Genomic DNA, 10950 nt, shown 5'->3' with positions numbered 1-10950 from the left:
CGGTCCTGGTATACATGAGAATTAGGTGTCATGTAACTTAACAAGAGAAAATACCAAAAAAGGATATAACTTAATTATATTAAAATATAAGTAGAACTAAGAAGAAAGGTTAAAACTTTAAGTTATTGAAAATATTAAGCAATATTTGGGGGATTAATTGAATGTTGTTTTGAATATATTGTAGGTAGTGCCTGTTCTGGTAAAGATTCAGATATAAGGTGAAATCTAAACATCTCCTTAACTTCCATGAATTACTCCTGCGCTTCATGGTAAGCATATGTCTTGGGGTCTTGCCAGAGGGTAGTGATGTTTCCAGAATTAAACCCGATGCTTGGTAATATGGATCTGTGGGACCAAACCTGTGTCATCTTTGCTGTGAGCCTCTGCCAACCTCAGGGAACAGTAAACCCCTCTCTTTCGTCATTTCCAGGACTGTTACCTTATTTGGGTTGTTGTGACAGCAGAATAAGAAGCAAATCTCCAGAAGAAGCTGATCAATTAGAAACCCTCCAGAGGATAACAACAGAAGCAGCCATTGGTCTGGAAAAGATAATCTACTAGGGAAGATCGAGTGAGTGGCATAATTTAACCTGGAGAAAAAGAGACTGAGGAGAGTGTAACTGACTTCAACAAATATGAAAATACTATGGCAAGGAAAGAGGGAATAATCTGTGCTGTATGTTCAATTCATATAAATAATCTGTTCTCAAGGGTAGGCAGACAAAAGCATCATCAGTTTAAAGTGTAGCAAGGAAGATGTCGATTAAGAATAACTGGAGGTGGACTGCATGGCAGGGGTGAGGGGATTCATCTCCTTGTTCCTTTTGTGTTCCATTGTTCTGAAGATTTTTCCTCATGCTGGTCCTGCAGCAGAGGATATGAATAGGTTGTAGCAGGAATAGAATCTGCCTAGAGAGTGGCAAGGTGGAGGGAATTTGGCCTCTTCATTCCACTTTTCTCTCTGTTCCAGCAGCCTCTTTAGTGGGGCCTGGGGCAACATACAATATTGCTGCTGCTGTGCCAGAAGCATGGATATGGCTGACCTGGAGAGCCCTGCAGGACAGAAGAATTCAGCAGTGGGAGATCAGGTGAGAGCAGTAATGATCTTTTTTTAACCACTGGGGGTCTCAGCCAAATGTCAACAGAATTTTGGGTAAGGCAGCAAAGCTGCTTCTGGCCAAGAGGATACCTCTCAGTGGAAGGAAACTCCTAGCTGCAAACAGCAGAGAAAGAACATCTCAAAGTAGAAATTACAGAAATCTTCTCAGATGGAGCCTAAATCCAGAGAAATTCTATTCCTTACACTCTGGACTGCACTGGTATGGAAAACTAGCACTTCATCCTGGGTCTAGGACGTGTCAGCACTTGTGTACACAGCACCCAGGAGAGCCCCACTCCTCCTGGGCTCCAGAGCACTACATCAGCACTGACTGGGCTGGCACTGAGATCACTAAATGAGACAGTAGTCTCAAGGGGCACGTGCTGCTCTTAATTAGCCCAGCCCACCTTATTGACGTGGATTTGTTCTAGCATTTCCCTGACTTTTGATGAGCTGCCATGCAAAGAACTGCAAAACAAGTGTTTTAATGCCAGTCACAATGCCATAAAAAATGACAGCTTCTCAGAGGACATCTTTAATATTCTTGAACTGCATTACAGATACAATTTTCATAATCCAATGAATAAATATTTTGGGTGAGTTTAGTGTATTTCTAGCTCTTTTAGTCACGGGTGAGTTTTTGTTCTCCCACTGCTAACTTGCAAGGAGAGAAAGAAATCAAGACAGACCTAATGATTCAATAAAGCATCCTATATTTTTGCATTTAAAAAACAAGATCTAGATTTGCACTGAAATGTTTTAAGGTTAATAGATTACCTCTGAGCCCCAAGGAAATCAAGCTTCCTGTGCCTGCCTGTCATTTACTGGGCTGGTTACTTATCTGTCAATATTTCTTCCTTTTTTTCAAGTCCCAGGCCTACTTGATCTTGTCCATTTGGCACTGCTGGAGGAATAACAAGTTTCTTCCCATCGTGCACCATTCTGGGATACATCATGACAGAGAAATCTCAAAGCCCAGGTCAATTATAACAGAAGATGTGTAGCACCTCTGCCCCCACAGAGTCTTCTGGGGATCCACTTGGCAAAATGATATAAAACTATTTCCGAAGACTTCCCGTGATCTGGCCCTGCTTAGAACTAAGTCACCAGCAAAATGTAAGGAAATAAGCATATGCACCACTGCTTACCTTCCCCCTTGTTTGCCATAGAGCTAACTAAGGTGACATGTGTGAGGAGAGGCCTGGAGTCGGCAGATTCCTCACTATCCAGTAATTACTTTCTAATTAGAATTCATTGAATACAGATAGATACCTTCCCTTCTGATGATGTTAATATCCCCCTGTCAGACATTATGAGGCAGTAGCTGACAGTGAGTTACATGAAGTAATCCTATAGCGGGTAGTGACTTACATAAAGTAACCAAGTTAACCATTTGTCTTAGATAAAATACGATCTCCATCCTCGCTTCTTTGCGCCAAGTCTGTCACCGGCGTGTTGATGTAGTGTTTGTTTACCCTCATTCCTGCAGGAGGAAATATCATAGTTCATGCATCAAATTACTGTAACTGACTGGAGCAGTTGTATTTAAAATCATGCTCAGTGATGTATTTCCATAGTGTCGTTGATGTATTTTCAGGAGCTCTAATTCTTACAAGTGTATCATCTGAATATCATTTATCTGAGAGCGCAGTTGTAAAGTCTGTGGTAATACCTGATCTCATTAGAAAAATCAGTGTTTAAGAATGGAGTGGGGTAAGTAAATCTGAAACGGACTGGATATTTGTGGTATTTTGATAGAAATAAGAAAGAATTTCAGGGTGGTTTTTTTTTCCTTTTTGCTGCAGGGCCTCTAAACATAACCTGACATGTGATGTATTTTTGAAGTCAGAGTTAATAATTCTCTTTACATAAAAAATAAATACCCCCTATTGAATACACGCTCTAAAATTAGAATTGCATATTTCTAAGTAATATACCTAAGGAAAGTGATTTATTCTAATACAATAATGGCATAGATTTACAAAGCTTGAGTGATACAATGTTTCTCGTTATGGTTGTAAAATATTTGTTGCCACTGTGGGATTTTCTAGATCATTATTTTAAAGAAGGAAAAACCCACTTTGACAGATGAACTGGGGCCATTCTGAGCAAATCACAGATACTTCATATAACAAGGCCTCCAAAGAGGGAAGCACAGACTTATTACTATGGCAACCCCGATCAAAACACTATTTTAGTGGAGAGTTTCCAGTTTTACAATGCAATGATGATTGTTTATAGTACCATTGAAACCAGATTCAGCAAAGGTTCAAGAAATGAGCTGACAAGAGGAAAATCATTATAGATAAACTGGGGATACTTGAATGACATATTGTGGAATCTGCTATTATTTGATCAAATGATTAAATTGTTACACAAACATAGATGGATAATGGTATATAATGCAGGCTGATGAACCATATTTTGTTAGTTATGTTATATTGTGTATCTAGAACATAATTACTGGTTCAAAGTTGCAAAACACAAGATTTAATAATAGAAATTACTTAAATTAAAAAAAAATCCCTGCATATTAATTCTCCCTAATAATTTATAACATTTAAATTTTACTAATGTTTTACTTCCCAAATCATTTAGTAACATCTACATAAAAACAAATGTCACTTACACTTGGCATTTAGACAGCACCTCTGGTGGGGTGCTTTATTTCCTGAAAGTGCATCAGATGGCACATGGGCTGGATAATACATGCTTAATCCCGTAATAACTTTGATACCAGCTAATCAGTGCTTAAAGACTCTTAATCCTACAGCAATGAACCTGTTCAAACCTCTCCTGTATCTGCAATGGCAGGACAAGGGGATTCTTTTGCGGCAGTAGCCTAGGAGCAGCTCTGGGCTCCCTCTAGATGCTTTCTGCCTCATATCTGCTGGTCCAGGGAAGTGCAGTGCTTATTGACCTCCTTCCTTGTTATAATGGTCCTACTGGTTTCAGTGTAGGAGCCACAGGAATTTGGGGAGACTAATGTGTTTTCTGCTCAGGATTGTTTCTCAACGCAAGAGCCATGGATGAAGTTACTTGTTTCGGCTTCCTCCTATGTTTATGCCATCCCTCACCTCAAGAGTGACACCCTTACCAACCTTCTTGCTAGCCCCACTTTCTCCTCTACTTTATCATGTCAATGCTTAAAAACCTGAGCTTCCCTGTCCATGTAACCATGGCAGCGTGGTTAAAGCCTCTGCCCCCACAGCATGAACAGAGGAAGCTCCTAGTTACTGTAGAAGCAGCCAGAGACAGAAAAGCTCCCAGTTTGAGAAGCAAAATGGTAAAGAAGAAAGGTGGATGAAGACTGACCACAGCAAATTTCCTATACCGGGGAAAAGCCTGAGCATGCCCCAGACACAGGTCTGCCTTCTGCAGGAAGGAGCTTGCTTTAATGTTTCCCTTGGCGGGCCTGGCTGATGGGACAGCTCTGAGAGCAGCAGGGCCCCAGGACCACCCTTGGCACATAGTCTTACCTCTGCATCCATAGAATTATAGAATAGTTAGGGTTGGAAAGGACCTTAAGATCATCCAGTTCCAGCCCCCCAAAAATAGTTTTCTCTATGGGCTCCTCAAGGTGAAAGTTTCTGTGAGATCAGGGCAATTTTATTTCCTGAAAGAAATCAGAGATTTACTCACAGAAGCCTTTAAACATTGGACTGAAAGAACAGGATGGAATGTTTTCAGGAGGGTGATTTACTGTGTAGTCTGTATATTATTGCAGATAGAGAGAATTTGGCACTTTGTGGAAGTCTGAAGCAAAATTTTGCCTTGCATTTGGTATTTCAGATGATGCAGGGAAAGCATTTTGTGGTGTAGTCATACTTGGACCAGAATACAAAACACATCCTTTAGTAAACTGTGAAGCTTTAACTTATTCAAGTGACACTTACCCAACAAATCATTTTGAACTTGGAAGCATTAGAGAGGTCACATTTTTACACAGCTGATCTGCTGCTGAACAGTCGTTTTTTAGACATTAAGAGCACCCAGGCTTTTTTCAACACCAGGTATCTTGTCTCATCCATGAATTACATTTCCCTGAGTTTATTATGACCATTGCAAGGAAAATTAAGCCACTCCATTAACATCTGAGACAGGAGCACCCTTCAAAAATCCAATCCAGTAGAGCAGTTGATGGTATTTATTGCTCTTCCCTAATGTACTTGTATTTTCTCTGCCATGCAAGGACTATTCAGACATCATCATACAGCTATCAGGATTGTGTTCCTTGTCTCAGCACCTAAGAGATGACACTGGCACATACTTAATCATGCAGCAATTATAATCTAAAAGACTTCCCAGAATACAGATTGAGTCCCCACATAAGTATAAGGAAGCAGTGTTTTCCACTGATTCCAGTATGTCTGTGCACTCTTGCCTTTTCCATCTAACCTCACAAACATCTGTCTTCAGCCAAGAAACAGCAACAAAGATGTCAACATCTGTTCTGCTCAGCCAAGTACAGCGCTGATGTTCGAGTTTTCCAAGATCACTGATGTCCTACATTATTAATCAAGGGCCTCAGAAATATTTTTTCTGCTGACAGACTATTTATGAAATACATCTCCTGCCTTTAAAATGTGATTAGTGCACAATCCTATGGCATGGAGCAGGGATGAAGGCTGCTGGGCTGAGATTCAGCTGGTAAGGACTGTACTAGTCACTTGGAGGTCATAAGAAGCATCTGAAAGAAATGGCAAGGTAACTGCAGGTCCCTTATTGCCCCTTGTTTCTGACATGGTTTTATTTATTCTGGAATGTCCCCATTTAACATGAGTCTCTGGGAGTTCGTGTAACAATAATGGCAAAGAACATTTCTTCCCTTTCGTCATCCTTCCTCTGGTTATCCATCTTACCTGGGTGCCCTGTGTGTGTGGTGGATGTCCTGTAAGGCCACTGTTAGGCAACATCTGAATTCTGTTTCCTCAATGTTACTTCTGATAGTGCTTCCCACATCTCTGACCTACAGAGGGTGTGAGTTATGCTGAGGTTACGGATACTAGAGAGATAGTTTCTGTCTTCCTGTGAGAATTCTTGATGTCTGAGATAACTGAGATAGTAAAGATACCAGTCTTCTCATTTAATACAATTGTATACACCAGCACAGACTCTTTTTTACCTTAATCACTGCTCAGTCTGTTACTTCCATTCTCTTGTCCAAAAGCTCCCCATCAGATCACTGTCTGAGGCCTCTGGGATGGTAAAAGTGACCTAAGCCTGAATTTCTCCAAATCGGTTCAAAACCAAAATGAAAATAGAAGCTGAGCTCATGATTTTGATATTAAATCGACACAGTCTTCAAGGGAAAAAGAAAAAAGGAATCAAACCCCCCAGTGATGTCCATTGCATAAAACCCCTGATAGGCTGGGCACAGAAAATGTGGGGTATGAAAGTAAGTCTATGAGAGAGAAGCAGAACAACCCTCTGGCTTAGAGATTTCTCTATTCTCCTCTTGGTCATTTTGTTCCACTCTATCTCTCAACAACAACTTGTAGCAGTCAGAATGTCTTTAGCATTTTATCCTCAGCCCACAGAGCAAGTAAGACCTTTGCTTAACAGCAGCTTCCAGATACAAAATAACTCATACATTTGAAATGCAAAACAGCTCCTAAATTTCAGAGGGCTGCCAAGTGAAAATGCCTCTCTCTGAGGCGCAACAGTGGCTCTGGGGAAGGCTGTCTCCAAGGAGGAGCAGCACAGAGCCAGGCTCACGTGGGGTTCTGCTCTCCATCACTCGCATAGATGTTGTTAAGAAATAATTGTATAACCTCATCATCTCCATGCTTACAAGTCAGCACAGCTTTAGTCCTACCCAGCTCCCCTGCCACAGGATAAATCCTCTCCATCTATCTCATCTATCAGCTTTGTATAAGTGCTCCATCCAGCTCTCTGTACTGTTTTTATCAACAAGCACTGTCAGGTTAAAAAGTGGATGACTTACTTCCCCAAGCGATCTGAAGAATTCAGTGCCACAGAAACATGTTTAATGCTGGATAACCATCCACCTTTCCCAAGTGAATCTTTAATGGCAGGGGCTGCTTTCCATAGTGCACTGACCAGAAGGAGCTGTGATTAAACCCCACACTGTGATTTCTATCCAAAATTTTCCACTCAGCGGTGACAAAATCTGATGTAGTTTTCACTAAACTCTCCCCCAGTTTCCCACTGGCTTTTAGTATGTGCAGATAATTCAGAATAAAGCCCCTTGTCACAGTAATATGTATTCTAGCGTAGCGCAGAGGAGCTGTTTCACCATGTAAAAGCCATATTGCCAAGCTGTATTATGCTTTACCTGTCACCATGCCAGGAAACATTTAACAAGAGAAGAAAACAAGGAGAGCGCATGTGTTGCCAGCTATTCAATATAGGCCATTTACTATTAAACTGTGGAAAGGTGCTGGAGTTTAAATGCACCCTGGCTTTCTTCTGCTACTGGTAGCAAAACGCTGAAAGGTTTTGCACTGTTGACCTACTGTTCAGTGCTGCTAATTTGGCCCTGGACTATCTCACCGGGTCTTTATGGTTCACTGGTCTTTTCTGAGCCTCAAGGGAGGGGTTGTGTGTTTGTTTTCAAAGGATTTATACCACCCCTGAAAGTGAGGTTTTGGCTGAGTGATTGGCTTCAGTTTCTATGAGAAAGGGTGGCCCAGACTGCCTGAGTCCAGCCTGGGGGTGCAGGGACAAGGCTCAGTCTCATGCGAAAACTAGCCACAGCGTTTAGATGTGAGTGTCTTGCCGTGGTAATGCCTTCATCACCCGGCCAGCGCAAAGTCCTGAGGTTTCTATTGGTGCCCCCCATGCACCAAGTGGTATGTTTGAGCAGCACTAACACTTAGTAATAGGGAAATGCTGGAAAATAAGGGGTAGTCTAACTATTTCCTTTGGGGAGATGCCCAGTGGTGTCACCCTTCAGTTCTGCTTCCTGCCACAGGGGCTGTCAGTGCAGTTCATGTGAAGCACTAGTTTGGAGTGGAGCTGGGACTGTAAGACATGTCCACCCTTTAGGTAAGTGATAGAAACAGAAGGCTGCACCATACATAGTCTCAGCATCTGGTAAATCAAACTTTGTCTTCCTTTCTAGGAAGTGGAGTGGCTTTGGTGGAAAGGATCGGACATGTCTTTTGCACAACCCCACTCTGGATAGCCTATGGGCTGCAGAAGATAAGAGGTGTCCCTTCAAGTTCCCATAGGCAGAACAGAGGACAAACTCACAAGTCCTGCCTTTCAGCAAGAGGATATGGTATAAAACAGCACCCAGGAAGTCTTAGTAAGTAGCTGTGTAGCTAAGCTGTGACATGATGGGTATTTTTAGTTTGTATGACTCATTGGCTTCATTGCTTTCATCATTTATTTTCTATATGGTTGCTTTGGGCTGTGGGGTACTGGCACGTACTGTTACAGTGTGCTTTTGAAGTAAAAATTCGGACCATGGATGCAGAGGAGTGAAAGAATAGCTCATAGAGAAGGCCTCTGCTAGGCTTTGCCTTCCTGAAGCATGGAGCTGTGTGCCTCACTTCAGAATGTCCTGGAGTCTGATTTAAGTACTGCGATGAAATCCAGGGAGACAAATGATTGTTGCAAAAATGAGGTTGACGAGTGTTTTGCGACAGCCTTGTTATAACGTGATCTACTGTGGTCAGGTGTGTTACTCTGTCACTTGAGCACGTGTCAGTGTAATACAGTTTGAATCCAGGGCACGAGGGGATAGAGGTGCCCTCCATTTACAGTTGTTTCCGTGTAGGAACCTTAAGCTACAGGGAGAAAAACCTGAGTTAGGCAAGGTATTATACTCTGAGCGAGACCCCGTGAGGACCTTTTAGTGCTTGAAATGAGGGTGAACATTGCCAAGTGTGGCTATGCAGCAGTTCTGGGGCTCTCTACAGAGGCTTTTGGGGGGGTTGAGAAAGAATCAGAGGCTTTTGGGGGGGTTGAGAAAGAATAAGGCTGATCTGAACAACACAAGCTGTGAGGAACGATGGCAAGGCTGGTGCTGATGGCTGTACAGTGGCTCTCGCTTCCCCTGCTGCTCCTGTAAGGACATCTCAAGCCACAGATTTGACTGTTCCTTCCTTTCTCTTTAAGTGCTTTGAAACGACTATTTCAAAGTGGAAACAAAAAGCACAAATAGATGCAATCAGCAGGCACATCTCTCCTTCCTCCCCCCAGATAGCACTGTCTTGCTGACCCTGGCAGTGATTTTATTGGTCCCCTCTTGACTGGCCTCTATGTCTCCCCACCTGGTGCTCCAGTGCTAATTGGTACAATTAGCCTCTCCCTCCCTCGGCTAATTGCTAATGACTGTCTCACCATCCCCATGGGGACCAGAAGAAACTTGCACAAGGGGGAGAGCTGCAGTCACAGAGACACCAAAGGGGGAAATAGAGAGCTGGGGCAGGCTGGTTGCTCTCCATTCATCTTGCGTTCACTCACACAAAGCACATAACTCTTTCTCTGAGCAACATATAACATTTCTATGCATTGTGTTATCAATAAAGTAACAGGGCTGTTCAGCACCAGGGAGCCAGTCATAGAGTCTGTAGGCATTTGAGCACTTGGGCTGCTAAAATGTACAAGGTAAAACTCCCTAGCTGTCGGTCCAAGGTCTTTGTAAGACACGTTTTATGCCAGCACCTGTCTGGAGAATATTGCTGGAAGTTGCACAGAGGCTTGTGGTAGTAGAAAAGTTAATATCCAGCTTGTTTAAAAGGAGTTGGAAACAAAGGCTCTATCGCTTCTTCAAAGGAATAGTGTGATCCCTCTACAAAAAAATACATGCTCTTGAAACTGCTGCATGTTTAATATTAATACAAGTATTTGTTTGTGACTATATTTGAAATGGTTTCAGATGCCAAGTTGTCCTCTGTTGTCCTCAGCAGACAGGGACCCTTGGTGAGAAGACTCTGATGAGAATTAGAGAATAGTTTTATCAAAGAAAATATTGAAACTGTCTTTTCATACTGGGACCTGACTGTAATAGCATGTTTTCTTTTTTAAAGATGCATTAATTGCATGTATACTACTATACTGTGTATATTACTATACTACTGCCCATCCTATGTGTTAGCTAACCTGGCTGAAATCAGTAGGTGAGGATTGAGGTGGTATGCTCAGGGATATGACTTTCCAAATACATGGATCCAGACAAGGGCTGGGGAGCTCTCCTCTGTGTGTGTGTAGCTCTTGCCGTGTTGACGAGCAAACCCAGCTGAGCAGAAGAACAAAGTCAGCTCAGTGGAAGATCAAGCTAAACCCGAGTGGCACCAGAGCTGGTGTCATGTACTGAAAGAGCTTTGCCTGCATGGGAATGATTTTGTGTTGGTTTGACCTACAGTATAACACCCTGCCCCACAGCTTAGCCAGGGAAAGGGAGGAGTAGAGAGGGAGTCCCTGACAGTTTGAACTTGTCAGCCTGGAGATCAAACCTCTGTAGACATGCAGGGTTGTAAATAGGTACTCTGTTATAGATAGATACTCAGCGTATCACTTGGCAGGCAAAGGAAGAGGTGTTGAGGGCAGAAACAGTGGGGGTTTTGGCTTAAATTCTCCAAAAATACTGCTGAATGTAAATTCTTTATGTTCAGGTAGGAAGCCATAAGAATTGGAGAGAAAGGAGATTGCTGTGAAGTTGATTTTATGACTTGCAGATGAGGGCAGCATAAAGGTATTTGCTGTTGTTGAGAGCACATATGTGAATGGGCAGAGAAGACAAGCTTCTGTCAAGCCTCACATGTGACTAGTGTTTTCCAAGAGTTATTGCATTTTCCTAATGAAATGACCTCTTTGAGATGAGGCAGTATTTATTTCAAACCATGTAATGTCTTGCACTATCCCAGCTTCTTCAACCC

General features: G+C 42.4%; 1 long non-coding RNA gene across 1 annotated transcript; it reads left to right on the top strand.

The window, feature by feature from the left end:
• Positions 1 to 200: 200 nt before the first annotated feature.
• On the top strand, positions 201 to 10742 carry LOC133275409 (uncharacterized). The gene is made up of 5 exons (XR_009745501.1): positions 201 to 269; positions 971 to 1088; positions 1969 to 2328; positions 8187 to 8366; positions 10691 to 10742. It is a non-coding gene; the product is annotated as an uncharacterized LOC133275409 (long non-coding RNA).
• The last annotated feature ends 208 nt before the right edge of the window (positions 10743 to 10950 follow it).

This window comes from Pezoporus flaviventris, unplaced genomic scaffold (genome assembly GCF_033815535.1).
Source record: "Pezoporus flaviventris isolate CSIRO_AGI_PZ_B2104156 unplaced genomic scaffold, CSIRO_AGI_Pfla_v1 ptg000040l, whole genome shotgun sequence".
Taxonomy (NCBI): Eukaryota; Metazoa; Chordata; class Aves; order Psittaciformes; family Psittacidae; genus Pezoporus; species Pezoporus flaviventris.
Note: the sequence above shows the minus strand (reverse complement) of the source record. Positions and strands in the feature narration are given on the sequence as shown.